The 26,180-nt window shown below is 58.5% G+C and overlaps 2 long non-coding RNA genes across 2 annotated transcripts; one reads left to right on the top strand and one right to left on the bottom strand.

The window, feature by feature from the left end:
- Positions 1–1,306: 1,306 nt before the first annotated feature.
- LOC124976794 (uncharacterized) lies at positions 1,307–16,697 on the top strand. Its single transcript, XR_007107062.1, has 3 exons — positions 1,307–1,417; positions 10,923–11,026; positions 16,508–16,697. It is a non-coding gene; the product is annotated as an uncharacterized LOC124976794 (long non-coding RNA).
- A 4,297-nt stretch (positions 16,698–20,994) lies between these two features.
- On the bottom strand, positions 20,995–24,856 carry LOC124977667 (uncharacterized). The gene is made up of 3 exons (XR_007107225.1): positions 24,637–24,856; positions 23,574–23,733; positions 20,995–23,496 (listed from the first exon to the last, which is right to left on the bottom strand). It is a non-coding gene; the product is annotated as an uncharacterized LOC124977667 (long non-coding RNA).
- Between the last annotated feature and the right edge of the window lie 1,324 nt (positions 24,857–26,180).

The following is a 26,180-nucleotide window of genomic DNA, read 5'->3' as shown; positions in this document are numbered from 1 at the left end:
CTCGGGCGGGGCCCGACGGAGGAAGGGGAGGTGCCGCCCCGCCCGCCGGCGGCCACGTGGGGGGCGGGCTGGGGTGGGGTCGCCGGGGAGGCCCCGCCCGGAGGCCCCGCCCGCCCCGGCCAAGGAGGGCGCTTGCTGGGGTCTCCCCGCGCCTTCGACACTCTGGCCGGCCCTTTGCCCGGCCAGCCAGCCTGGTCCCCGGTGGGCGCAGATGGGGTGGGGTCTAGGAAACAGCAGGAATGCGTCCCCCCCAGCCGGAGCTCATTGCCAGCTTCCTGCCCCCATCCCACATCCTCCAGGTCCACCCCCATCAACAACTGGGCATCTGGTGAGCTCACCCCACGGAGGCAGAGGGACGGGACTCCCTGGCGTGTTCACTCTCCCTCTAGGTCAAGGAGAGCCTTGTCAAACCGGCAGGATCTGGTGTCCCGCGCAATTCCCCTGGGAGACTGCTCTTCCCCACCTCTGGGGATGGAGAGCGACCCATCCACCAGGCCAGTCCTCCTGTGCTCCAGGTGACCTCAGCTGGGCTGTGACCCTGCTGAGCCTCAGTTTTCCCAGCTGTAAAGTGGTACCTCCTCCGTAGCACGAAGGAGGATGAGGACCTGGGTGAGGATTGCCCCTCACCTGGCCTCCACTCTCCCCTGCAAGCCGGCAGCATGGCCCAGGGCAGAGCCACGGTCTTCAGACCTGGGTCCAGGTGGCTTCCCCTCCTTGTAGCCAAAGCCATGCCCTCTGGGTGCCGCCTGTACTTCGGCATCCTTCCTGCTCTCTAAACGTCTACTCCTGGAGTAGATCCCCTCCCTGCCCAGCAACCACAGCCCTGGAAGTCTCCCTGGCTCAGCCCCAATACAGGAGCAGCCCTGTCAGTCGGCCAGTGCCCAGCGAGGGCCCCTGAGTGCTGGATGTGCCCAGGGGAGCCGCCAAGGCCAGTGCTGACTGGCTCTTGGACACCCTCCAGCCTGGGACATTGTGGCTTCTCCAGTGCAGAGATTCAGCCATTCTTGGAATGCGGGATTCCTCGCAGGGGCATACCTCTGCCCCCACCCCCCAGCTAGGGTTCTGGCCTCCCTGTGTCTCCTAGGCCCCAGCAGTGTCCTGGTGTGGCTCCACCTGGTGTGGGGGGACACCAGCAGTGTCCTAGTTTGGTACCCACGGGGGAGGGAGGCAGGCTACTTGACTCATCTCCAGTGCTGGCGCCAGGCTGCAGCTTTCTGGTCAGTGGGTGTGTTTGTTGATCCGGAGAGGAATGTGGCCTTTAGCCCCAGTCCAGGCACACGTGCAAAACACATTAGGCTCCCCTCTTTGACAACCAGTGCTGGTCCACCTGAGCCTCACGCAGACACAGGCAGGGGCCCTGGCAGGGTGGGCAGCTGCACTTGGGCCAGCTTTCCGGGATCTTCTGCAGCACTTTCAGGTGTGGGGACCCTGCCCTGATGGGAGAGGGGTGGGCCCACTCCTCCAGGGTGGCTCTGCCTCGGGCTCACTTCCTTGCTTCTGCATGGGGATGACAGGGCCCAGGGACCAGGTCATAGTCCAGGCGCATGGGCACTGTGGAGGAGGCCCATCAACTGCACCCCAGGGTTGGACCAGGCCTCTGAGGGCCAGAGTAGGGTGAAGAAGGCAGGGTGAGTTGGGGTCAAGTGGGGGAGACTGAGGAAATCCCTGTGGTTGTCTGATCGGGTTGACTCAGTGTGTGGTGGGTAGTAGGCAGCTGAGGTCAGGGGTCAGAGAACTTGGCAGAGCATGGATGAGGACAATGGAACCAGAGGGGCCTTTTTCTTGGACTTTGGGCCTGAACCAACATGCCAGGGCAGTGGAATCTGCTTCTGGACTCCACCTACCTAGACCACTGGTTTTCTGAGACATTCGAGGCCCCTCCTCGTTTCTTCCAGTGGCTCAACTATAACCCTGAGCACTTCCTGGCACCTCTCAGCCCCATCCTGAGCTGCTTCCTATCTCTGAGGTTGACAAGAGGATCAATGTGGACTCAGAAATTTTATCCGGGTGGGTTAGTGCACACCTATAATCCCAGCTACTTGGGAGGCTGAGGCAGGAGGATTCCCAGTTTGAGGCCAGCCTGTGCACCTTAATAAGACCCTGTCTCAAAATAAAAACAAATTCAGAAAAGGGCCAGGGCTGTAACTCAGTGGCAGAGCACTGTGGGTTCAATCCCCAGGAAAGAAAGAGAGAGAGAGGGAAGGAGGGAGGAAGGGAGACTCTTGTCTCCTGCAGTCACTGCCCGGCTTACTGGTCTCCCACTGACTGTAGGAAGTTCTTTCTGGAAGCCATGGTCTGTGAGCAGCTCTCCTCCTGGGGCCTTGGTCTGTCCTTAGAGCTGGAAGTAAACATGTGTCTGCCCACAGCTCTGGACATCAGATGTCCAAAGACATGCGGGCAGACCTAGCCCCAACATCAGCAGCCTGTCCATACCTGGGCAGTGTCACATGCCTGCCCACGCGGAGTGCACGGGAGGTGGCCCTGCCACTGCAGGCCTCTTGCTGGGAAGCAGAACCAAGACTGGGACCAGGGGAGCGACCTCGAGTGCTGCAGCTTGAGCTCCACCAGAAACAGCAGGCAGGCTTGGGCACCTCCCAGAGGAACCTTCTAGCCCACGTTGCTCGTGTACAGAGCTGGAAGGCCCTGACTGCTGGCCAGAGCGCCACCAGGACCTCTTGGACCCGAGCACCAGCGTGGCTGGGGCTTCCTTCCTTTGTCAGCTGGCACCCAGAGAGCTTTCTGCCTCTTCCTTTTAAAATCTTTTTCATTCTTCATGGTGTGCCGCCCTGAGTCGACCCCTGATGTGGTTACGGAATGAAGTCGCTGAAAATGCACCCCCACCCCCAACGCCCACCACCCACCTCCCACCCACCTGTCCCGCATCCACTCATGGCACCTGGGCGGGCCTGCCAACGTGGACAGGACCAGAGAGGTGGCTGGGGCTCCCTGCGCCCCGCGTGGGCTGCTGTGGCCTCGACACCCTGAGCAACTTCTCAGCGCTCCCCCATCTCTCCTGCGCCTCTCCACTCACACTCCGAGCAGCTGGGGGCCAGGCTGCAGGAGGTTGGCTTCAGGTGGACCTTGGTCAGGGTCATCCGTGGTCTGGGGAAGGGGAGGTGGAAGCTGGGACCAGGCAGCTGCTCTTAAGAGGAAGGGTGGGTCCCTCAGCTGTCAGCCAGGGCTTGGCTCAGGCAGGAGCCTCTGTTCTCTTCTTTTGAATGTCACCCACACAGAGAGCAGAACCTTGTACCTGCAGATTCTGCACTTGTAAATCTGCCTAATTTAACTGCGACCCTTAAACTTACCTGTAACACTACGATTGAGTGCTTGAGTTCTGCATGATTCAAGGAGGTGCACCGAGCCTCGGGAGGCTGGAGCCTCCCCTGCGCAGGTGCCGGCTGGGGCGCAGCAAGGCTGCCCTCTGCTCTGCTCTGCACTCACCCTGATTAAAGGGCCCTTTCTTGGTCTAATTTTTTTTTTTTTTTTTTTTTTTTTTTTTTTTTGCATTTGGTCTTTTCTCCGCGACTTTGCTTTTCGAGTGGCCCCGGGCACTGTCTGGCATTCCCAAGCACAGAAAGGCTGTGCGGTGACTCTTGGAGAACGCACGCATGTTGGGCATGAGCTCTGTGTTAGTGATGACACACGTGTGCCTTAGGCGTCTGTGGCAGGAACAGGCATAAAACAAGTGACTGTGTTGATGGGTTGCAGGAACCTTGGGACCAGAAGTTCCCAGAAGCCTAACCCTGGGAGCTAGGTCTCCCCAGGTGCCGAGTGTGTGACTGAAGGACCCACGACTGCTGTCATAACAATAGTCGCTGGCATGAGTTTGCCGACGTGCAGTCAGTCGGGGCACACAGCACAGCGAGTTTCACGTCCTTGTATGAAGGCACCGCCCCCAGATGGAGCTGTGGCACGCTTCCGGGGTGTCTTCCCCGCAGTTGGCGCCCCTCCCAAGGTGACTTCTACTCTCCCCTGCGCACCGCCCCTTCCCTTCCTGGCCTTCACGCAGTGCCCATGCTTGGGGCTGGCCTTTCTGCTCCGCAGGTCTGGGAGCCAGCCTGCTGCTTTTCTGTGGCTCGTCTTTCCTGCTGCTGTGTGCCGCAGGCTAACACACTGGGCTACTGCTACGTGTGCACGGGTGCAGCCATCGGGCCACCTGCCTGCATCTGGACCTGTCAGTCCCGACCCTGGTTCTCCCTCTGCACCAACTGACAGGGCTCCTTGAGCCACCCCTACAGGGCTCCCGGGCTGGGCCGGGCCAGGTGTGGCTCCACCAGTTTCTCAGCTGCCTTCCCCACGCTAGGCCTGTGGCTCCCCGTGTCTGCAGGCTGGACGGGCAGCAAGGCCCACCTGCTGAGGAGGTGCAAAGAGAACAGAGAGCTGGCCGAGCTGGCCAGTGTCCCAAGCTCCAGGCCCTCGGTCCAAGGCAGTGCCTCTGAGCCAGACGGAGGTGTGGTGCCTACAGCAGCCCAGGCAGTTAGTGACTGGCCATGGGGAGCAGCCTGCTGACTGAGCCCCAATCTCCACGTGATCCCTGGGTGCCCCTCCCTTTCTGTGGTGGCTTCAGTTATCCCCGTGAGAGTCTTGGTTCTGCATAGATGGCTCAGTGGGCAGGGGTGAGGGTCCGCCCAGCTGCGACTGTTCAGGCCAGGGTCCCTGACATCTTCTCCTCTAGGGGATTCTGCCAGCGAGGAGTGGGGAGCTGCTGTGCCTTCGCCCTGGTGCTGGGAATGGGGGTGGGGCTCAGTGCACAGGTGGAGTCCTGAGTGCTCCTTGGGGACATTGAGCAGAGGGAGGCGCCTGAGTCCTCCCCAGCCCAGGGCCTGAGTCCTGCAGGATGTAGCCCTGCTGCCAACTACCCTGCTAGGGCCATGAGCCTGCAGACTCAGCAGGGAATGCTTGAGCCAGACAGCTGCAGGGCATTTGGGCTGAGGCACTGGAACCTGCCTGGAGGCCCCCAGAGATGTGGAAGGTCTGGTTTCCTTGCTGGGGGTTTTGTGGACACAGCCAAGGCTGGGCACCCAGGCTTCAGAGGGGCTGGGGAGGTGGTCGCGTTGATGAGTGAAATGGACGCTCCTGAGTGACGTGCACGCTGTGCCAGCTGACACCTGACTGCCCAGGTCCTGGCCTTTCCTGCTGCACCCCTGCCTCCCAGGCCATGGTTTCCCCACTCTGGGTCTCCTCGGTCTCCCTTAGTACCCTTCCCATGTGCCACTCTGGCCCCTGGGTCTGCTGGTCACCCACTGCTCTGAGAAGTCAGGTGCTGAGGTTTCAGCACAAGTCCTCGGTTTGCTAAAGAGCACTTTCCGCGTCCCACTCCGACCCTGGGTGCCAGGCTGATTGTACCATCTCAGTGTTCCACCATTCATTCAGCAAATTCTGACAGTGTCTTTTGGCATGGCTCCTCTTCCTTTTCCAACGCGTTTATGAACAAAATACATGTGATCTGCATCATCAGCACTTCAGACGGATTTAATGGAACAAACTTTCGAATGATTATCAAGTTCTTTCAAGAATCTTAACATTGGCTACAAAGGGGGCTAAATTATCTTATTCTTTTTACTTTAAATCACAAAATATATTGCTCAGTTACCCGTGACTGAGCTGTACCAGCAGTGATGATACCCAGGAAAGCACCCTGCAGTCTGCCCTCCACCCTGTGACGCAGGCACTGAGACCCTGCCCTACAGAGGACACCGGGGCCCAGGGGCAGGACACCCACTCCTGGCCCAGTCCGTCCCAGCTGGGCTGTGCATGGACACTCTGTGCTTCTCCAGCATCATGAAGGCGGCAGTGGTCTGTAGCACTATCAGTATTCAGGCAGAACAAGTCAATCTCAGGCGTAGCTGTCTTTCTCTCCACATTGGCACGGGACTTTCTGGGGAGGGAAGCAGGCGTTCTATGATGGCTGCCTGGGCCCTGGGCTGGGGGCCAGTCAGCCTGCCACCTAGGCCATCCCTTAGGACCAGGGTGGTTGCACAATGTGTGCCTGACTTGGTTGAGAAATGCTGCTTCTTATGGTTCTTACATAACCTCCCTCGGCTCTGCTGCAAGGCTGGGGGTAGATAAGACCGCCCTCATCCGCCTTGCTCCCAGCTCCCCAAGACCCCTGTCCTCTTATGGCTGAGCTCTGATATGCATTCTTTCCTTACCTGGGATGGCAGGTCCTGCAGCCCTCAAGGGCTCCCTGCGACCCCCGGGGGGATGCTGCCCATCAACTGGTGGGCCTCACTTGATCCAGGACAGCCTAGCTCAGGCCCCCAGGTCCCCTGCTCACCCAGTGGAGTACACCCCTGCTTGGTCCTTAGCCACCTGCTTCTGCACCTTCTAGGAAGGGCCCTTTTGCTCCTGTGCTCTCGGGAGGAAGAGTGTACAGAGGTTGGGCAGGAGCTGGAAAGTCTGCTCGTGCAGCAGCCTGCGTGGCTCTCTCCCCACCCCCATCTGTCCCAGCTCCATGCCCTGCATGCTGCCGTCCCACCTGGTGTCCAGGGCTGGGGCCCTCTCTGTGGACCCTGCGCACACGTGTGCTCTCCAGGTGTGCTCTGCGCCCCCTGCGGCCAGCCCCACTGGCCTTCGCCTCCTTTCATCCGTCACTGCCTCACCTTGGCTGCCTTTGCAAAATGAATGCAAGTCAAGGGCCTGGCCTGCCTGCCTGCTGCTCTTGGTATGCAGCTGGCCGCGCAGCTCTGCACTGTGAGTGGTAGGGATCCCCGCGCACAGCCCATGGGCTTGACGCAGGCGTCCGAGCCAAACTGAGCCCTTCTACAGTGAGTCCTCCCGGATGCCCACCAGCCCCCAGCCCAGCTTGGATGCAGCGCTCCCCACGCGCCCCGCCCCGCGAGGAGTGCCTGGGAGGTGAGAAGGAGGCTGCCAGCCTTCCTGTGGCCGGCTGTCTCCGGAACATCCTTTATTTCGTTTTGCACATTTTCTGTGGTAGTGCTTTATCTACAGGACAATAGGCATCTGTCATGCCGGGTTACAGTGGGGTGTGGAGAGGACCCTCCCGTCTGCAGTGGCAGGAACGCTTATCCCCAGGGCTATTTCCTCCTTGGGCCGCTGCTCTGCCCAGCTCAGGCGCAGCGTGTGCTGTCCGCACCTTCCAGGGCCGGCTTGAAGTGGGGCGGTGACTGAGAGTGAGTCAGTGGCTGCTGGGTGTCCTTGGCCTGCCTGGAGTTTCCAGTGGGGGGCTGTGGGAGGCCCTTGGGGTGAGCCGGAGACCCCGCCTCACCAACTCCAGCTTGTCTTCCCCAGGCTGGTCTTGCTCCAGCCCACTGACCTTCCAGAGTGGCGGCTCTGGGGCTCCAGCCAGGGCTCCCGCTGGCCCTGCAGGCAGAGCCTGGCCTTTAGGGGCCCTTCTTGAGGCTGCCTCCTTGTGAGGCTGCCAACTGGGCCTGACTCATCCCCCCGCCCTGGAACTGCAGCTAGAGAGCCCAAGGGGCCGGGGAGGGGTCCTGTCCGACCGCTGCCCAGCTCCAACGCAGGCGCAGGGTGGCCAGGGGCTGAGTGGGTGGAGGGAGGGGAGGGGGCCAGGAGGCTGTGAAGTGGGGCTGAGCTGCGGGGGCTGGGTGTGAGGGCTGGGGGCCGTGTCTGCATGGGCAGCTCAGGCCGAGAGGCAGCCAGGCCTGCTGGTGTGGCCAAGGATGAGGATAGCTGGCAATTTATAAAGCGCTGGGGACCCTAGTGGCCAGTCTTGTCCACTTGTTGCCTTCCCCTGGGTCCTCAGTCCCCCATTCAGCTCAGGACCCCTGGAGAACAGTCTTAGCTGCTGGGGTCTCTCCAGGGATGGCGGGCTGCTCTGTAGCCCTTTAGGGGCTAAGGCCTGAAATGACCAGAGCCACAGGATACTGGCAGCTTTGTTTTGCCTCTGGCCCTGTGTGGGCAGCTCAGTCAGGCCCTCCCATGTGGTCAGGGGCCAGCAGCTCACAGCCCCAGGACCTGCACTGGGCAGAGAAGCAGAGACCCAGGCCCTGCTGCAGACGGGTGCTCAGGACGTGTGTGCCACAGGCGCCCGGTGACCGGGTACTTGGTGCAGTTCATGGGGCTGCCAGGGTCTCCTGGGCACCTGGTGGGCAGCCTGGCTCTCCACCCCTCAGCAGCTCTGCTCAGATGCAGCCACCTATTTATTGACACTGGACCCAGGGTCCAAGGGACCCACAGTTCACTCAAGCCTAGGGTTGGAGCCTCACTTGTGACTCCATCTGCCTTTGGTTGGCACAAGGCTGCACCTTGGAGTGGCATTTCAACCCCAGAGGAGGAGGCACCCTGCACCCCATGGCTCTCCAGGCCTCCAGGGACGGTTGGCAGGGTCCTCACTGTCCCTACGCGCAGGTGCAGAAGCCCAGGCTGACAGTGGGGGCAGCTGCTGTCGGAGGCCAGGAAGGAGCCTGGCCACGCCTAGACACGAGCCCTCAGCCATAGCTCTTGGGGGACCCCCGGGGGGCACAGAGGGTCACTGTCATAAAGACAGTGGGCCTGCAGGTGATGGTGTCCTGCTCAGTCAACCACGGAGCCTACCTGGCAGGAGGCCAGAAGCTGGGCCGTCCTGGACCCCTGCATAGGCCTGACTTAAGCTTTCCAGCGTTGGAACGGGAACCTCAGGCCGGGGTCTCGGGTCCTGGCTTCTCCCAGCTTGGCCACTTAGCCGCTGTGGCCCTGGGTGAAGGGATTTGACCTTGATCTGTGTTGGTGGCTTGTCTGGGGACATGGGAGGGCTGGAGGTGAGTGGGGCCAATAGAGGGCTCTCACCTTCAGGGCTGGAAGCGGGGCCCCGACCACGGCCAGGCTCCACAGAGGTGCTTAGGAGCAGCCTGAGGTGCTGGGCCCTGGTGAGGCGAGCAAAGGCGAAGGGAAGGAGGTGACAGAGACCGTCCCAGCAGAGAGGGTCTGGGGTGGGGGTTCCAGGGCGAGGGCCTGAGCAGGAGAAGAGGGGAGTGTCCCTGGCTCAGGGCCTGTGGTCTGTCCCCAGGGACATTCCAGGGCGGGGTGGAGGTTGGCCGCTGGTTCCTACAGCATTCCACACGGACCTGCTCCCGGAACCTTCTCTTGCTTTCCAGCCTCCCGGTGATTTCTGGTGCTGTCCCCAGGCCTCCCCTGCGCCAGCCCTCTTTCCTCCACTACGGAAGGGACAGGTCACCTGTGCCCCTCGGAAGGAGTTGCAGCCCAGTCCTCCCGCCTCCCCGCCCCGAATGCACCCTCCTCTCCTCTGCCCTGCAGGGCATGAGGGCAACAGGCCCTCAAGGGGTCACCTCAGGAGGAGGGGACCCAGGAGCCCAGGGGTGCTGAGGCTCCCCTTTCCCACCCAGGCCTGGAGAGGTCCTGGAGGAACCTTGCATCGTGCAGCCCTGCACTCCCCAGATGGAGTTGCTGGGGGCTCTGGGGAGACCCTGGTGCAGGGAGAGGCTTGGAGTCTCTGGCCAGTGGGCCCCTGCGGGGACAGACTGCCTTGCGGGGGCTGAGCAGACAGCTGCGCACTGAGTCATGCTCCGGAAGACAAGACGGAGGAAGCAGTTTCCACCACCAGCTGCCTCCTCCTTGGGAAGAGCAGGAGAAGGAGGGAGGAGCAGGAAGAGGGAGGAGGGAGAGGGAGGAGGAGGCAGGAGAAGGGAGGGCCCGCTCAGGCCAGCTCCCTGGGACCTCCAGAGCCAGGGGACATTTTTTCCAAAGCAGCTCTGGGTTGGGCTCCCGAGGGTCCCACGAGTCCATAGGAGGGGCTCCCATGCTCCACAGGACGGGGGAGGAAGGAGCTTCTCAGGACAAGCCCCAGGGCTCCCTCCCGCCCACGTAGGAGCCCTAGAACCTCTGGGGCTTTCCTGAGCTGGTGCAGCTCAGGGTGCCAGCCCGCACCCCCAGTGCTGGGTGTGGCCAGGTGTCCCCTTCCTGGGAGGTCACGGCAACCTCAGTTCAGAGCCCTCCTGGCCACAGAGCCTCTTGTCCCCACAGATGGGAGCCCCAGGCTGGGGCATGGGAGTGGCAGACTGCCTGGCTGTGATCTCCTTGTGGAGTCTGCTTTTAAGGCCGTCCTCACTCTTCAGGCATTCAAAAAAGAATCAAATTTTAGTAATAATTTAAACCAAAATTTAAGGATTGGATTTGATCCTCATGAAAATCCTATGAATTTGGTATTATTGTCTGCATTTTACACTTGTAGATATCAAGAGAGGTTAATAAACTTGCCCACGGATACCCAGCCAGCGACGGCTACACCAGCAGCACAGAAGAACAGCTTTCCTGTTTTGGGAAACAAAACAAAAACATAAAAAACATAAAGTGTCTGGATTTGAGAGGCCATTTTCTATTTTCTGGATCAGCGAGCTTATCCTAATAAAACCTGATTTCCTCCCCACCAACTCTGGTCTGAACACCTGGCCACCCTGCAGCAAAACCAGACCTTTATGGTAACATCAGGACTCTGTTATCTGCCTCTTACATTATTTTTTGACTTTACCCAGCAGGTAACCCAGCAAACTTCTGTGTGGAGGCTGCACACGGCAGGCAGGTGCAATCCCTGGGTTGCTTGGACTCTGTCCCCTGCCAGCTCAGCTCAGGGACGGTCAGAGGTTTCAGCAGTTTGCAGTGCAGGATTTGGGGCTCCCTTCCTGTGGCCTATTTTTTTCAGGGATTTCCCCTCCCTTCCAGGCTGCTGTGTTTGTTGTGGGGCACAATTTAAGGACAGACCCATCACCACTGAGAAGTCCCAATTTGAGAGTCTTTATTAACCGCCGACTGACTGTCTCACACAACACCCCAAAATGGCTATTGGGAGAAAAGCCCCAAGCATGTGGGTACAGGGGTTCTAAAGGCAAAACCACAAGGACAATTGAGGCACATGTAGGTCAGAAAAGACCTTGTTGAGACAGATGTTTTGATTACGTGAGAGAATAGTTTTGATTTCACATTTCTGAGTCATTTTTGTTATACACCAGGGCCATAGTCAGGGACGCCAGAAGGTCCCACCGTACTGTCGACGTGGACACGGCTTCAGGAGGCTGAAAGGAAGACATTCCAAACAAGCACACAGTGGAGCCAGGTCAGATCAAAATGGCGTTCCTCTGGTTCTTTTCCATTTCATGTTCACCCCGACCTCTGCCCTCTGGTTCTAGGGTCAGGAATCCCTTGGGTTCTGCCCCTAGTATTCCCTCCCGCCGAGTGTCCGTCCCCGACAGTCTGGGTCTGGCTTCAGGTGCCCTCCAGGCCCCCTGGGGAGTGTCCTCTGTGTTCTGACCAGCAGTGTAGCTGTGAGTTGTGCCGGACAAAACCTCAGAAGTAGCTGGGTGTCAGGGCAGCTGTCACCCAGCTGGCCCGGCGGCAGGACTGGGTTGTAGTTTGGGGAGACTGGTCTTCCTCCTCTGGTCGCCCGTTTCAGGGACTGGTCTCTTTGCAGTTCATCTGGAAACCTGGCGGTCTGAGCACTGCAGCTCTGAGCTGTTCAGACCGGCGCCTTCCCCTTCTGAAAACGCAGTGTCAAGATTTCTCCCCGGTCTCCGAGGGGGCTGGGGGACCCACTCTGCACTTGGGGCCCCTGAAGTCTCCAGTTTTGCCTCTTCCTCCTTGTGGCAAGCATGGCTGATTTCCTTTCCCTGGAGCTGTGGCTCCCACCTGCACTGAATCCAGTCCTTAGCCGGCACCCCGATGGGCAAATGTCCCAGGAAAAAGGCGGTCAGTGGATCACCAGCTCCTGGGACGGTTCTCCACTTGCCTCGTGGCTTCCGCGACCTCGGAAGCTGCCTTGGTGGGAAGGTTTCTGCACTGTGCCTGGCTCCTCCACCTGGATCCTGGAGGATCCACCCTTTTCCATAGGAGGCAGAAGCCCCATTGCTAGTTTTAAGTTGTGGCGGTTCACTGGTTTGCCTTTGGGTCAGCACCCAAGTCTAACCTTGTCGCCACGGTAGCATGGAAACGCCCCTGCAGCGCAGAGCTGCCAGCCTCTGGTTAGAACCCGGGCTGCACCGTGGGCCCCGCACCACGAACCCTGCACATGAACCCCAGGCCTCACCCTTGGACAAGCCAGCAGGACAGCTCAGCATTGCTGTTCCGAAAGTCGGAAGAAAAACCCTAGAAAGCAAATTTACAACCACAGGTGGTTTGTTGGAAAAAAAGAGGGGGTGTTTATGCACACTCTAATGTCGGGTACCCATTAGAAGTACTGTGGCAGGGCTCATGGAAAGACTGGCCTGTCTCGTTGTTGATGGGAACAGTGGCACTTGGGTGGGGCCCACGCAGTCCCTGCTGTGAGAGTGCCCTTGAGTGCACACCACAGGTGGACAGGGACCCCGAGGGACGAAGGGCACCTTCACTGACGTGGTGGACCCTGGGCTGTTGTCAGTTGTTATGCAGTGTTTACATGGTTTGCCTATATTTTTCTGGTGTTTTAAATCAACAACTGGATCTTTGTGACCAGGTGTCTTTGACATAAGATTTCCAGGGACTAAAACACATAGGTCTCAGGCACATGAGTTTTGGCGCGTAACCCCAAGATGTGGATTGTTCCTGGAGAGGCCCCAGGGCCTCTGCCTGCTCAGGGAACCCCAGAGGCACTTTCTCTCCAGGTGGCTCTGAGCACAAGCTCCGAGTCAGGTACCTGCTGCGGGAGATAACAGAGGCCCTTGCTGCAGGCCTCTGTGACCTGGGGAGGCTGCCCTGCCTGTAGCTCCAGTGTCACCTGGAGGTCACCTGGCACAGGGGCACAAAAGACCTTTGTGCCTCTTTGTGCTAAGGACACCCTCTGCCTTGTGACAAGGACTGGGAGGGGCAGCAGGCCACATTCAGGGGTGGTGTCACCAGGACACAAGGCCTTTCTTTCTGAGTTGCTGGCTGAATGCTGGCCAGTTCTCAGGATCCTGCTGGGCCTCGGAGGCTGCTGGGCACCTCTAACCAGCAGTGGCAGCTGGCCAGGGCTGGAGAGGGCATCAGTCTGGGGCAGTGCAGGTCCAGGACTCAGCCAGCTTGAGCAGGTAGGCAGGACCCAGCCTGCTGATACCTGCAGAGCATCAACAACACCCCGGGGAGGGGTCTCTTCACTCTCGGGCTCCCTACTGTGGCCCTTCTCCTCTCCCTCCCTCCCCAGGTCTCCCCAGGTCCAGCAGGCTCCCTCTGGCTCTGCAGGGCTCCAAGCTCAGGCCTTAACAGCCATGGTGTCTCCTCACAGATTGGAGAGAGGGGAGGGCATCCACTCTGGGCTGGGGCCGCAGGGGCCACGTGAGCCACTGGAGAACCGTGGAGTGAAGGTACCTGCGCAGGGAGGGAAGTGGTTTTCTGGTCAGGGTGAACAGGAAGATGCCTTCTGTTACTGTAACTTCGACTCATTCTTAACACTTATTTAGGCTAATTAGTACCTGGGCTTTCTTAAGCTGGGACAGACAGTACCTCCCACTGCCTGGGTTTGCTCTCAGGTCTCCCTGTGTGCATTGCAACAGAGAAAATGCCAGGAGGCCTGAGAAGGCTGTGCAGGCCTCGCACATGTGCTTGTGTGCGTGTGTGCGTGCGTATGTGTGTGCGTGCGTATGTGTGTGCGTGTGTGCGTGCGTATGTGCTTGTGGTTTGTGTGTCTGTGCTTTGGGAGGACTGTGTCCCTGGTGCCCATGTTGGTGTTAGGTCCTGTGTTAGTCAAGTTTTTGTTGCTGTGACCAAAACAGCTGACAAAATAACTAAGAAGAGGAAAAGTTTATTTTGACTCATGGTTCCAGAGGTTTAGTCCATGATGGGCTGACTCCATTGCTCTGTGCCCAAGGTGAGGCAGAACATCATGGCAGACAGGCATGGTGGAGGGAGGGTGCTCACCTCATGGCAGATAGGAAGCAGAGAGAGAGGAGGGAAGAGGTGCCAGGGGAGATTCACCCACCCAGGGCATGCCTCCTCCAGCCACAGCCCACCTGCCTACAGTTATCACCCAGTTAGTCCATTCAAACTAGGATGAACTGATGGCATTACATCTCTCATAATCTAATCATCGCACCTCTGGAGTATATTCCTGTGTTAACTTAAGCTTTTGGAGGACACCTCATATCCAAATTATAACATTCCACCTCTGGTCCCCAAAGCCATTCCCATCTCACAATGCAAAATACATCCAGGCCATCTCCAGGAGGACCCACTGGCTTAGTGTTTCCAGTGCTGCACAAAAGACCAAGTCCTGAGTCTCCTATGGCACTGAGGGCAAACTCGTGGATGTGAGCACCTGTAAAGACCCAAAAGCAAGTTACCTACATTCCGCGTACAGTGGCACAGAGTCAATATTGCCATTCCAAAAGGGAGGAACAAGGGCATAGGATGAAGGTATGGGACCAAAGCAAAACCAAAACTCAGCTGGACAAACAAGTCCCGTAATGCCTATATGGTAGGACTCAGGGCAGATATGTGTTCTCCAAAGGGCTCGGGCAGCTCTGCCCCTTGGGCCTTGCCAGTTGTAGCACGTGGGCTTTCTTTTAGCCTGGCTTTCTCTGCAGCCAACAGCTTTCCTTGGCAGACAGTCACGTCACTGGCATCTCTTGATTCCTGGGACCTCCATGCCAGCTTCAGCTTCACCTTCTGGCGTCACTCATCACCCTCTCAGGGGCAGCCCACAGTGACTCTGACCCACTACACTTTGTCTGGCATCCCAGACCTTCCTTTGAAACCTGGTGGAAGCCTCCATGACCCCTTCACTCCAGCATTTTGCATTCCTAAAGATCCAGCACCAAGTAGACGACTCCAAGGTCTGCTGCCAGCTTGAGCAGTAGCTGGGTTCCCTGTAACCATGACTGAAGGGCCTCTGATTGTCTGGACAACTTCCTAGGCACCCCTAAGTGAGCAGAGTTCCTCCAGGATCTCTTTTCAAAGGACTTTTCCTTTTTACATCCTTGACCCTGCAATGGATGTGGTCTTGTAAATTCCTGAGTTGCCATCAAGCCATCTTTTTGGATTATGTCTTCAAAAAGTACTTAGCATCTCTTTAGGGGCAGTAATCTCTTTAACAACTACACCCTCCTTGTCCTCACATTTACGCACACTTTTCTGATCAACTGCGAGTTGTTAAAATCCCTCAGTTCTGCTTTCTGCTCCAAATTCTCATAGTAAACCTGGCTAAAAGCTGCCAGCAAAACCCGTGCCACTGACTGAATGCTGTGCTGCCTTGAAATTTCCTCCACCTGATTAATTAGCCCTTCACCTTGAAATTCAGCTCACAAGCTTAGGACATGGGCAAAATGCAGATGAATTCTTCGCCAGAATATAACATGAGTGGTCTCTATTCCAATTTCAAATAGAATCCTTGTTCCCCTGTGAAACCTCATGAGCACAGTCTTTACTGTCTGCATTCTGGTCTTCTGAGCTCCCACCAGAATCACCCATTAAGCTCCACTCATAACACTAAGCTTCCCCAGCTTGCATTTCCGCACTTTTCCAAATTCTTCTGGCAAACAGCTCCAAAGCTCTGACACACGGTCAGATTAGTCACAGCCAAGACCCCACTTCTCAGTACCGACTTCCGCTTTAGTCAGCTTTTTTGTCGCTATCACAGAAACACCTGATAAGAATGATTTCTGTGTTTTTCACCACTGCGATCAGAATACGCAACAAGACCAATTTAGAGGATGCAAAGTATTTTTGCCTGTGGTTCCAGAGGTTTAGGTCCATGGTGGACTGACTCCATTGCTCTGGGCTCAAGGTGAGGCAGACCCGACATGAAGGTGAGGTAGAGAGTACTGCTCACCTCATGGTGACCAGAGAGCAGAGAGAGCCAGGGGCTGCAGGGAGGGTGTCTTCCCGCCATGGCCCACCTGCTTGCAGTTACCAGTCAGTCCGTTCAAACTAAGATGGAGTAAGCCACAGCTCTCGTAATCCAATAACCTCACCTGAGTATTCCTGAATCAACACAGAAGAATTGGGCGAGCACCTCATTTCCAAACCATAACAGGTCCCTCCAGGGGCCCCGTTTCTCCATGTCTCTCTCCACGCCTTCTCACTATCCCGCAGGATGGTGGCAATGACCTCAGGCCCTGTCCAGGCGGGTCTCCTGAGCACCCTGCCCCCATTTGACCAGGCCTCTGTGCCCGTTCTCCTTCCTGCTCCTGCAGGGAAACCTGCAGGCGGTTCGACACCTCCCTCCTCCCTCCTCCGTCTCCAAGCCCTGGGGGTGGGCAGTGTGCGGGAGCCCTTCCTGGCTAAGGGGAGGTGTGGGGGGATTGGCGGAGTCAGCCACCTGGGGCACAGCCTGTGCCATGCCCTCCCCGTGGGCACGGCTGCTGGGGAAGATGAACCAAGGGTTTGAAATAAGCGCGAAAAAAATAAAGCACAGCGGCAGGTATGCCTAGGAGGTGGAGGAGGCCGCCGGGCGGAACCTACCGGAGCGCGAGCAAGGGCCGAAGAACAGGAAGACTCCCACCCAGGAGTCCTGGGCCTCCCAGGCTGCCACGCCCAGAGCCCGTCCCTGCGGGCCTGGGCCTCCCAGTTCCTGGAAATCTGCAAGTCTACTGTGCACTGCTGACTAACACCTGATAAGTGTATTAATTAAAGAGAAATATGATATTTCTAGAACCTGCAAGTCAGAGGATAGAGGTGCTATCTATGGATGAGATCACGAAGACCATGTCAGCCCAAGGATGCTGAGATGGACCAGAGCACCGGAACCCGTCTTGAGATGGCCGGACCGGGGTCGTCCCTCCATACTGTCCCTACCCGCCCTCACCAGGTTTCCTTTAAAAAAAAAAAAGAGCTGGGAGTGTTGCAGTTGCGCCTGTCTCTCAAGATGACCTGCGTTCTCCCTGGAACGTGTATTTACCTCTTCAATAAAGCTCTGTTTGGGCCTTTGACTGGTGTGTGCTGAAATCTACTCTGTCACATAAGCCACGATCCCTACTGTTCCTTTCTCTGGGGACTCCTCGACCCCTCTTGGGAGACACCTCTTCTCCTGTGACATTAGGTTTGACAGACATAATTGCTGAAATAAATAACACAAGCGTCGTGATACCTGCCAGGGACACACATGAAACACGGCGTCAAGGGCAGTCGGGCAGCTCCGTGGAGAGCTGAGGCGGAGCGTGAAGAAAAGGCCGGAGGAACTGAGGTCGGGAGCGAAGGCCGAGCCAGGGAGATCCGGATGAGGCTGCGTGTGCAAAAGGAAGGGTCTCTTCCCCAAATCAGTGATGGAGAACTTGCAGGGCTCAGAGGGGCAAAGGACAGAAGTCAGGACAGTGTTGGGACATTCTTGTTTCCTAATACCAAAGACAAAGGGAACATTCTATAAACTTCAAAAAACGGGGAAGGATTCCCTGTGCAAAGCGCCAAGCTCAGCCCAGCTCCTCAATTTTCACTCTCAGCAGTGGGTGGAGGATGGCAGGGGAAGCTCTTGAACCCAGAGTGTCCACAGACCCAGCCCTCAAGCGCAAGGGCCAGGAGAGAACCCGGGTACCACGGCCTCAGAAACCTCTCTTGCAAAGCCCACCCTGAACACCTGGCTGGAGCAGGTATAGCGGGGAGGGGCAGCAGTGAGCTCCCAGGCCCCGTGGGGTGACGGGGCTGAGGAAAGGGAGGCTGTGTTCTCAAGGGTCAAGTGGGGCTCTGTCCCAGCTGCTAAGCTGGAGTGTCCTGAGGATGGGACCCTGCGCCCCTGAACTTGGGGGCACGTTGCTTCTTTGTCTTCCCACCCCGTGGCCTAGGTCAGGTGTTCCTCAACCAGGCGTCGGGCAAGGGATGGGCAGCGCCATGGTCCTGCCACCCACCCCCGCCAGTGGGGTGCTGGGTATTTTCTCAAAGTCAGAGGAGAAGACTGCTGTGCCGTGGGAGGCCTCACTCTGGTGCCTGCTATGACACTGAGGCGGCCCAGGACCTGCCGCTGGGCCGCGAGCAACGCATTAACGACAAAGGTCACTGCTTACTGTACAACAAAGTAGACTTTGTATCACTTTGGTCACTGACTGTCAATGCCATTGGTTTCCTCTGTAATTTGAGACATTTTATTTGGGGTGTTTATCAGCCGTACTCTGAAGGGGGCTACCCCAGGCTGCTGAGGTGTCCAAGAACACAAAGGCTGGGACCTCCCGGAGGGGGCAGGAGGGGAGCATGTGCTCTGCAGTCACGCTGCTGCTGCACCTGGGGCTTCGGGAAGGCACTCTGTGGCCCTGTGCCTCAGTTTCCCCACCTGTAAAACAGGAAAATAAAAGGTGCATTTCAGTTGCTTGGAGGACTGTCCTTGATGCACCCTGTGTGTGGAACAGCACCTGCTGTGAGGTGGCGCTCTGCATAGGGCAGGGCAATGTCCCCACAGGACTGCCGGGGTAGGCAGGAAGTCAGGGATAGCGCACACCAAAGCCAGGGTCAGACAGGCGGTCGCCACGAGAAGGACAGCGAGGGATGGTAACCTGCAGGTCAAACACGTGCAGCAAGAAACACCTGCAAGTCACAGCCCAGGCCACAGGGAGCCTGTTGAACAGGCAAGAACCTGGAAGGCGGGAGCCCTACTCACTCATCCTAACCGCCCCTTGAGAGAACGATCACTTGAAATCATGGGGGACCTTGCAGAAGCAGACAAGCCTCAGGACACAGGGCCGGGTGCCTCTGAACCTCCCAGCCATATTAGTACAATCCCTTAAGGGAGCGACTGGCTCCAGACTGTCACCACAGTCTCTGGTGACCAGGTCACCAGGACCCTCCCTTATTACCAACACCACGTCACAACCACCCCTGGGACTAGGTCCTCATAGCCCTCACACAGGAAATCTGCTCCAGGCTACACCAAGGGTAACCAGCCACTTAAGGGGTCCAGAGGAAGAGCATCCTGTGTGGAATGGGAATGTTTACTCTGTGCCACCCTGTTGGTGACACTTGGTCACCTGTCTCCTCGGGATTGTCGAAGACAGTCTCTCAGACATTCCTTGCCTTGACTTGCAGTTTGGGGGCATCCTGGTCAGGGGCCTGTGATGTCCCTGCTCTGGGCGTCTGCGGCTTTTCTCATGTGAGCCTGGAGGTGGGGTCTTCAGAGGGAGGCAAACTGCATCAAGTCGGGGGCAGGCTGCAAACAGGACGACCACGGTCCATGTCCTCCTGGACCAACGGCCTGTGGAGGCGTCTCTGGAAGTCACGCCCGCCCTCCCCACACTGCGCTGTGGAAGGATGGCCTCCGTCCAGTCCCCACTCAGGGGCTGGGCAGCGGCGCCCACTTCCTGGAGGACGGGCATGCGCAGAGTTCCTTGCACTTCTCCTGCACGGCGTTTGCCTCCTGCCACGGGCTCACTGATCAGGTCAGTGTGGACCACGTCTTGATTCCCACTTGGGCTCTAATCCAACACCTGGCTATTTATTCTGTGGCTCCCACCATGCCAGCTCTGGCCACCGGGAGCCCCTTCTCTCACTGGCACCCGTGTCCTCTGACACGCCCCATCCCTGGGTGCTGGACTGTCCTTACTTCCTGGCTCTGCGAGAAGCTCCAGGCTCATCCTGTGCCCTTCTGGCCCAGCCCTGGCCCCAGCCGTGCCCCCAGGGAGCCCTGGCTCCTCGTGCCAAGGACCCTGTTAAACACCAAGACCTGGGCCTTGTGGCTTCTGGGACCTCAGTGACAGAGCGAGGATGTGGTTTGAGGGTGTCCCCTACAGGTTCACACGCTGGGAGCCCAAGAGGTGGTGGTGGCCAGAGCTGGCACCCCTTCAGAGGTGGGTCTAGTGGGAGGTGAGTAGGTCACAGGGCATCAGCTTCATGAGATAGTGATGTGGCTCTTGAGAGGCCCGGGTTTGTTCTCAGGAGAGAAAGAGGTCACAAGCAAGGTCACCCACCCCATGTGCTTGATGTGACCCAACTCTTGGACTTTCAGACTCCAAAACCTTGAGCTGAATAAGCCTCTCTTCTTTATAAAGAACGCTGCTTTGCATATTTTGTTATAGCAACAGAAACCGTAGTAAGACCGTGTCTTCATACCAAGCTCTGCACCAACACACGGTTCTGTGTAGTTCTGTGTGACCATCTGTCTGTTTAGATTAAACACGCGTTGGCGCCAGTGTCTCCGGCTCCAGTCCATGCACGAGGACCATGCTGGTCCCTGCCTCGGTCAACGGCAGCTCCCTCTCCAGCAGGAGGGGCTCAGTCCTCCTGCCCGCTGAGTTGCAGGGCAGGACTGTTGGCTGGACCCCGCAGAACGACAGCGCTCCGGGCACTCCTCAGTTTGTTTCCAGTCCTGCCCGCTCTTCCCCAGCCCCTCTGCACTAGGAACACAACCGGCCTCTCTGGTAGCAGCCTGCACACCCTGGGACCCCCCAGCTCAGCCTTTGCTGTAAGGCTGTGTTGTCACAGGCATAGTGTCACATGTCCCATTCCAACGCCGTACAGAACAGTTTAACTGTCCCCCGAGTCCCCTGTGCTCCACCTGTTTAACACCCACACCCTGACCCCAAGCCCCTGGCCACCACCATCCGTTTTCCTCATGTGCTTTAAAGCAGTTCTCATTGCATTTTATTTTTATTTTTCAGCAGTGCTGGGGATGGAACCCAGGGCCTCACGCCCGGTAGGCAAGCGCTCCCCCACTGAGCAAGCACCACTGTCTACACCTCCTGCCCCCAAGGTGGGCTTTTGGGGAACAATTTACCTGTTAGGGATGCTTCATCTGCCCCCATCTCCCAGATTTTTCAAAACTCACGAATGTATCTGTCTTGACTGATTCTTTGAACTCCTGGGAGAACCCCTTAGATCTATGGGGTGCCAGCAGGAAGGACATTGGCATTGCAATTGGAAGCTCAGGAGGACTGACAAAAGGGCTCCGTATAAAGCAAAAAGCGTGTGCTGGGAGTGCCTGTCCCAGGGCAGGCGGGGCCAGAAGTGAGGGGTGCAGTGGAGGGGCACGCTGGAGGAGGAGCCTGCCCTTCTGAGGGGGCCCTGCACCCATTCTGTACATCCAGCAGAATGGACGGGAAAATACTCAATATTATTTGGGCTTCTAATTTTTTATTTATTTACTTACTTATTTATTTATTTATTTATTTATTTTTTCATTTTTAAAGCAAACAATGAGTGTGGCCTAGATTTTATGGCCAGGAATACAGGTTGGAAACCGACTAAGAGGGCTTGGTGAGGCTTGCTGCCTGGATTCTAGGATGCACAGACCTGGAAGGCCTCGGCAGGGTGAGCCCCGGGTGGCCGGGGGCAGCAGTGGAGCCTGCTTTCCAGCCCTGCGTGGCTGGGCGAGAGCCCCAGGTGAGCGGCTGGGGACAGGCGAGGCCCCGCCCACTCGTCGCCGTCTCTCCAGCGACCGAGGGGAGCGGAGGTTCTGCGCGGCGGGCGCCGGTTTGAATCCAGAACCCTGCCAACCCGGACAGGCGGCCTCTGCTGCAGCGCCCGCAGTGACCCGGTCCGGGGAGGCCGGACCGGTCTCCAAGGGCTCCAGCACCCGACGGCCTGGAGGTTGCCCAAGCCCCAGGTCGCCGCCAACCAGGCGGGCTCCAGGAAGTCCAGGCCACAGGCGGCCACCAGGGCGGAGCCTCCCGGGAAGGAAGGCAGCAAGGTGGAGGCTTCGGATGCACGTGGCCCTCTGCGGGTGCGCAGTTGGGCTCCCACGTGGGGTGGGTCGAGCGTCTGCGTGGGGCGTCTGCGTGGGTGTCCCAGAGACCCCTCAGCCCCAGGCGCAGGGAGGCCAGAGTCCCATGCCCGTCTGGCCAGGGAAACTGGGGCCCAGGGAAGGGAGGGGCCCCGAACCAGTGGTGGCTTCCAGCAATCTGTAAAGCCTGGTGCAAGGAGAGAACAAGGCCCAGGACCAGGGAGCATGCTGGACCTGCTGCCGGCGTTCACCAGCTCCACCACCTAGTTCCTGTTCCAGGGTCAGCAGAAGGAGTCAGGGTGATGCTGCGTGTCCCCAGAGCAGAAAGGGGCCCTCTGGCCTTGGTAGTAGCCCCTTGACTTCCAGTGCTGATCCCCTGCTGTGTGAGAGGGCTCTGCCCACAGGCAAAAGGTTTCTTGCTGTGCAGGTGCAGGTGAGAAGGACCCAGCACTTAGCCAAGGCTTCGAGGGCAGGTTCGGGTGCTGCAAGAGGAAGGGTCCCCAGGAGGAGGGCCAGGTGGCCAAATGGGCCCCAGGGGCAGAGCCTAGCTGGCCACAACTGGGCCACCCTGTTGGTCAGTCTAACTTGGAGCTGGTGACCTGGCAGAGACCAGCATGGGCCCAGCTTCCAAGAGCCCCTCCAGGATAGGGGCCACTGGTACTGGGGGTGCTGAAGCTCTGGACACCTTCCTGCCTGCCCCGCTGCAGACCCTTCTAGAACAGGAGACCCCACGTATTCCCCACCAAGATGCATGGAGGGTTGGGATCCTTTTTTCTAGGATCCTTCCTGGAATCTCCCCCTCAGGAGGTTGTGTGTTCCTGGCTTAGAAGGTGAGGGGCACCTTGTAAAAAGGGACCTTAGAGAGATTACTGACCGCACATGACCATTGATAAGATCCCAGGATTCAAGCTGTGGTTCAGGGGGCATTTCTATTCTCAATTTCTTCTTTTCCACTTATAGGGCAGGATGCTAAATCACATATCGGGGCCCAAAGGCAGGTGGTCCCCGAGTCCCCTCTGGGGTCGCCCTGCCCTCTGGTTAGGGATGTAGCCTTGACAGACTCTTTATGCAGATGAGATGATGATACCCCTTGTCATCCAAATCAGAACGCTTTGAGAGAGAAACAGTGTGGCACACTAGTGACACCAGGGTGGCTGGGACCCCTGGACACCCTCTGCAGTGGCTAAGCAGGTCGTGTGGTGGCCGGCGGGCCACGGGAAGAGTGGGCCAGCGTGGTGCTTGGTAACCGGCTGCCCCTGGCTTCGTTGCCAGCAGTGGTGTATTTGGCTCAGAAGTCTCCTGTGGGCAGGCTCAGCCAGGTGGTCTCATCTGTCCACAAGGCATCAGTTGGGGGCTTGGTCAGGGGGAGGGTCCTCTCTGCATGGCTCACTCACTTGTGCTGGGGTCAGGGCCTTGGCTCCAGGCCCTGAAGGCTCCAGGGGCTGCTTGGCCTCCGGGCAGCATGGTGGCTGGGGTGCCAGAGTGAGAATCTGGGGGTGAGATGGAACAGCGTGGCATCCTCAGAATCCAGCCCAGCAGGTCGCTCAGCTCTCTTCCGTGCAATGTCCTGCTGGGGTCCAGGGAGGCGTGTGGGGGCAGCATGGTAGCCGCAGGGCGGGGGCACCACCGAGGCCCTGGGGGAGCTGTCTGGGTCCTACGTGTCACCGGGAGACGCGTCTCTGCAGGGCCCTGCCCTGGATTCTGCAGTTCTCTGCAGGCTGTGGGGAGCAGCCGTCCACAGGTTGTTCCTTCCTGGTCTGGGGGTGTCATGGCCTCCACACTCTCAGTTCCCCTCTTGCTGGTCAGCCCCGCTGCCGTGACAGCACCACAGACAGACAGCAGCTAAACCACAGGTATTTATTGGCTCGCAGGTCCCGAGGCTGGCGTCTCTGTGCCCTGAGAAGGCCACTGTCCTGCAGGGTCAGGCCCCACCTCGTGTCCTGCAGTGACCATATTTGTCTCTTGAAGACCAAGCTTCCAAATATGGCTATGTGGGGGCTTGGGCTCTGTAGGGACAGAAAAGCAGCTTACTGAGAGCCAAGCCCAGGGGTGCCCATGCATGTGTGGACTTGGAACCACAGACCTGAAGGCCCAGGAGCCGGCCACCTCGTGCTCAGGCTTGGCGGGCATGACCAGCTGGTGTGCTCAGGTCCTCCTGGCCTCTGTGTCCCTCTTCCCTCGGGTGCTGGGCAGGAGACTCCCTTTCTGGAATCAGGTCTTGTGACCTACAGTCGGGGTAGGACCTTCACAGACAGGTAGAGAGAGTGCGTCTCTGTGTTTTTATGGCTGGTTTGGGGGAAGCAGGCTCTGCTTTCCAGGACTCATCTTGGGGAGAGGAATCCTAGTTTCCACAGCTTGCCTTGGGGGAGCAGAGGGGTGAGGGGCAGGAGGGTGGGACAGGGCCGGAGGAACCTTGCTTCTGAGGCCCACTGTGGGAGATTGTTTTCTGAGCCCCAGCAGCTTCCAAACATGAATTTGGGGGACACGAGGCCCCTACCTCCCTGGCGGTGCCACCCCAGCTCCCAGTCCCTGCGTACCCTCCTCTGCCCAGGGCCCTTCTCTTTGCCCTCGCTCTCCCTGGTGTTCCACCTGCCCCGGCCACAGCAGTCCCTCCAGGACGTCTCCCTGGCCCCTCGTCTCCCGTCTTCTGCAGGAGCAGAGTGACTGGACAGAGCCACGCAGCTGGAGGCCAGGAGCACCGTGGCACTCCCCTGCTCCCGGTGGGCGTCCCCGGAGGACACCCCTGCCGCTCAGCTCAGCGAGCCCCGGCCTGGCTCGGGCTCCCTCCCACACGGGCGCACAGGCGTGGCGCTCCTTCCCCAGTCCTCACCACTTCCCCGCCACGCCCTGCACCAAGGAACTGAGTTGTTTGTCTGCGCACCGCCCTTCACCTGGCCCTCGGGCTCAGGTGGGAGCCAGCAAGATGTTGCTGACCCAATCACATGCCGCCTCCCCTCCCGCGGTGAAGCCTGCAGTGGCTCTTGCTTGTTGAAAGCTGGACCTTGGCCCTCCAGCCCTCGCCTGCTGGGCCAGCCGCCTGAGCTTCACCTTGCAGGTGTTCTCTGTCCCCCTCGGGCTGACATCAGCCCCAGTGCCGCCCCTCGGCCCAGGGCCTTTGTGCAGGGCTGCTCTTCCCTGGCTCTTACCAGTCTGAGTGTTTCCCTCCCAGCTGAGGTGAGGGTTCTGTGCTGTCCTAACGCGGTCACTCGTGTTTGGAGTCTGAGGATAGACCGTGCCTGGGCCGCAGGAGCCGTGGGTGAGCCGGGTGGACGGCCACACCCTCCTGCCCTGCTCTGCAGCAGCTGGGCCTGTCGCCCCAGAGCCCTCAGGTTCCGCACAGGCTTACCCGCGCTGGCGCCTGCAGCTCCCGCGTGCCCTCTGATTTCCTGCTCTGCGAGTGCTTTCCCAAGGCCCTCGACCGTGCTGCCGCCTGACGTGCTGTCGCGCACCTGGCTTCCCCACGCCCTCCACTGAGCGCCAGGGTGTGCACGCGTCCAGCTGCAACTTGGCATTTGGGACGAGGGTCTGGCTTCTGTTGCCGCCGCGGGAAAGTGGGGGGGGGCCTCCGGCTGCTCTCAGCACGTCCCTCCGCGTCCCACAGTGCTCCTGCGGGACCGGCCTGTGTCCCGTCTTCACTACTCATGGAGACTGAGGTTTCACCCCGCCCTCGGTCCCCAGGACCCCGCAGCCCTCTGTCCTCCCGCCGCTCCCCACGAGCCTGTACCCACCTTGCAGATTGCCAGGCTGGGCTCACTGCACTGCCTGCCCCGTGCTGCCGGCTTCCTCACCCCTCTGCCCGCTGATCGCTGGCCTGGGTGCCTCTGTCCCGGCTCCACCTCAGCTCTGCTATTAAACCAAGCAACTCAGGGTCCCTTTCCTCACCATCCTCACCATTTTTAAGTGTTCAGTTCAAGGTCAGAGGCACTCAGCACGTCCACAGCTGTGCGACCTCCAGCAGTGTCCCCAGAACTTTTCACCTTCCCAAAGGGAAACTCTAAAGTGCTGAACACCAGCCACCCATTCGCCCAGCCCCTGGCACCCACCGTCCTCCCTCTGCCTGTGTACCTGGCTGCTCCAGGAACTCCCTGTGGGTGGATTTGGATGGCACTTGTTCTTCTCTACAGGCTTCTCGCACTCAGCATAGTGTCCTCAAGGTTCCCCTGACTGGGTCATGTGACAGGGCTTCCCTCTGCAGGGCTGAGTAATATTCCACTGTGTGGATGGACCGCTCTGTTCATTTTTTTTTTTTTTTGGGTGCTGGGGATCGAACTCAGGGCCTTGTGCTTACAAGGCAAGCACTCTACCAGCTGAGCTATCTCCCCAGCCCCCCACTCTGTTCATACGCTTGTCTCTCCTGCACACTAGGGTGGCGGCCACCTTTTGGCTACTGTGAATAGTGCTACTGTGAACCTGGTGTGAACATCTGACCACGCCCCTGCTTCAGTTCTTTTGCGTGTGTCTCCAGAGTGGAACTGCTGCTCGCAGGGAGTCCTGTCTGACTTGGGAACACCGAGTGCCGTCATATTGCTTTCCACCAGCCGGGATCCGGTTCTCCCTGGTCCTCACCCCCTTGTATGAGGTTCTGGATTTTTTTTTTTTTTTTTGCAGTAGCCATCCTAATGGGTATGAGGCGATGAATGAGTTTTTAATGTCAATGGGAATCTCTATTTTTTAATGTCTAGAAGTTCTG

This window comes from Sciurus carolinensis, chromosome 2, assembly GCF_902686445.1.
Source record: "Sciurus carolinensis chromosome 2, mSciCar1.2, whole genome shotgun sequence".
NCBI classification, from domain to species: Eukaryota; Metazoa; Chordata; class Mammalia; order Rodentia; family Sciuridae; genus Sciurus; species Sciurus carolinensis.
This window is presented reverse-complemented; position numbering and strand designations above follow the sequence as displayed.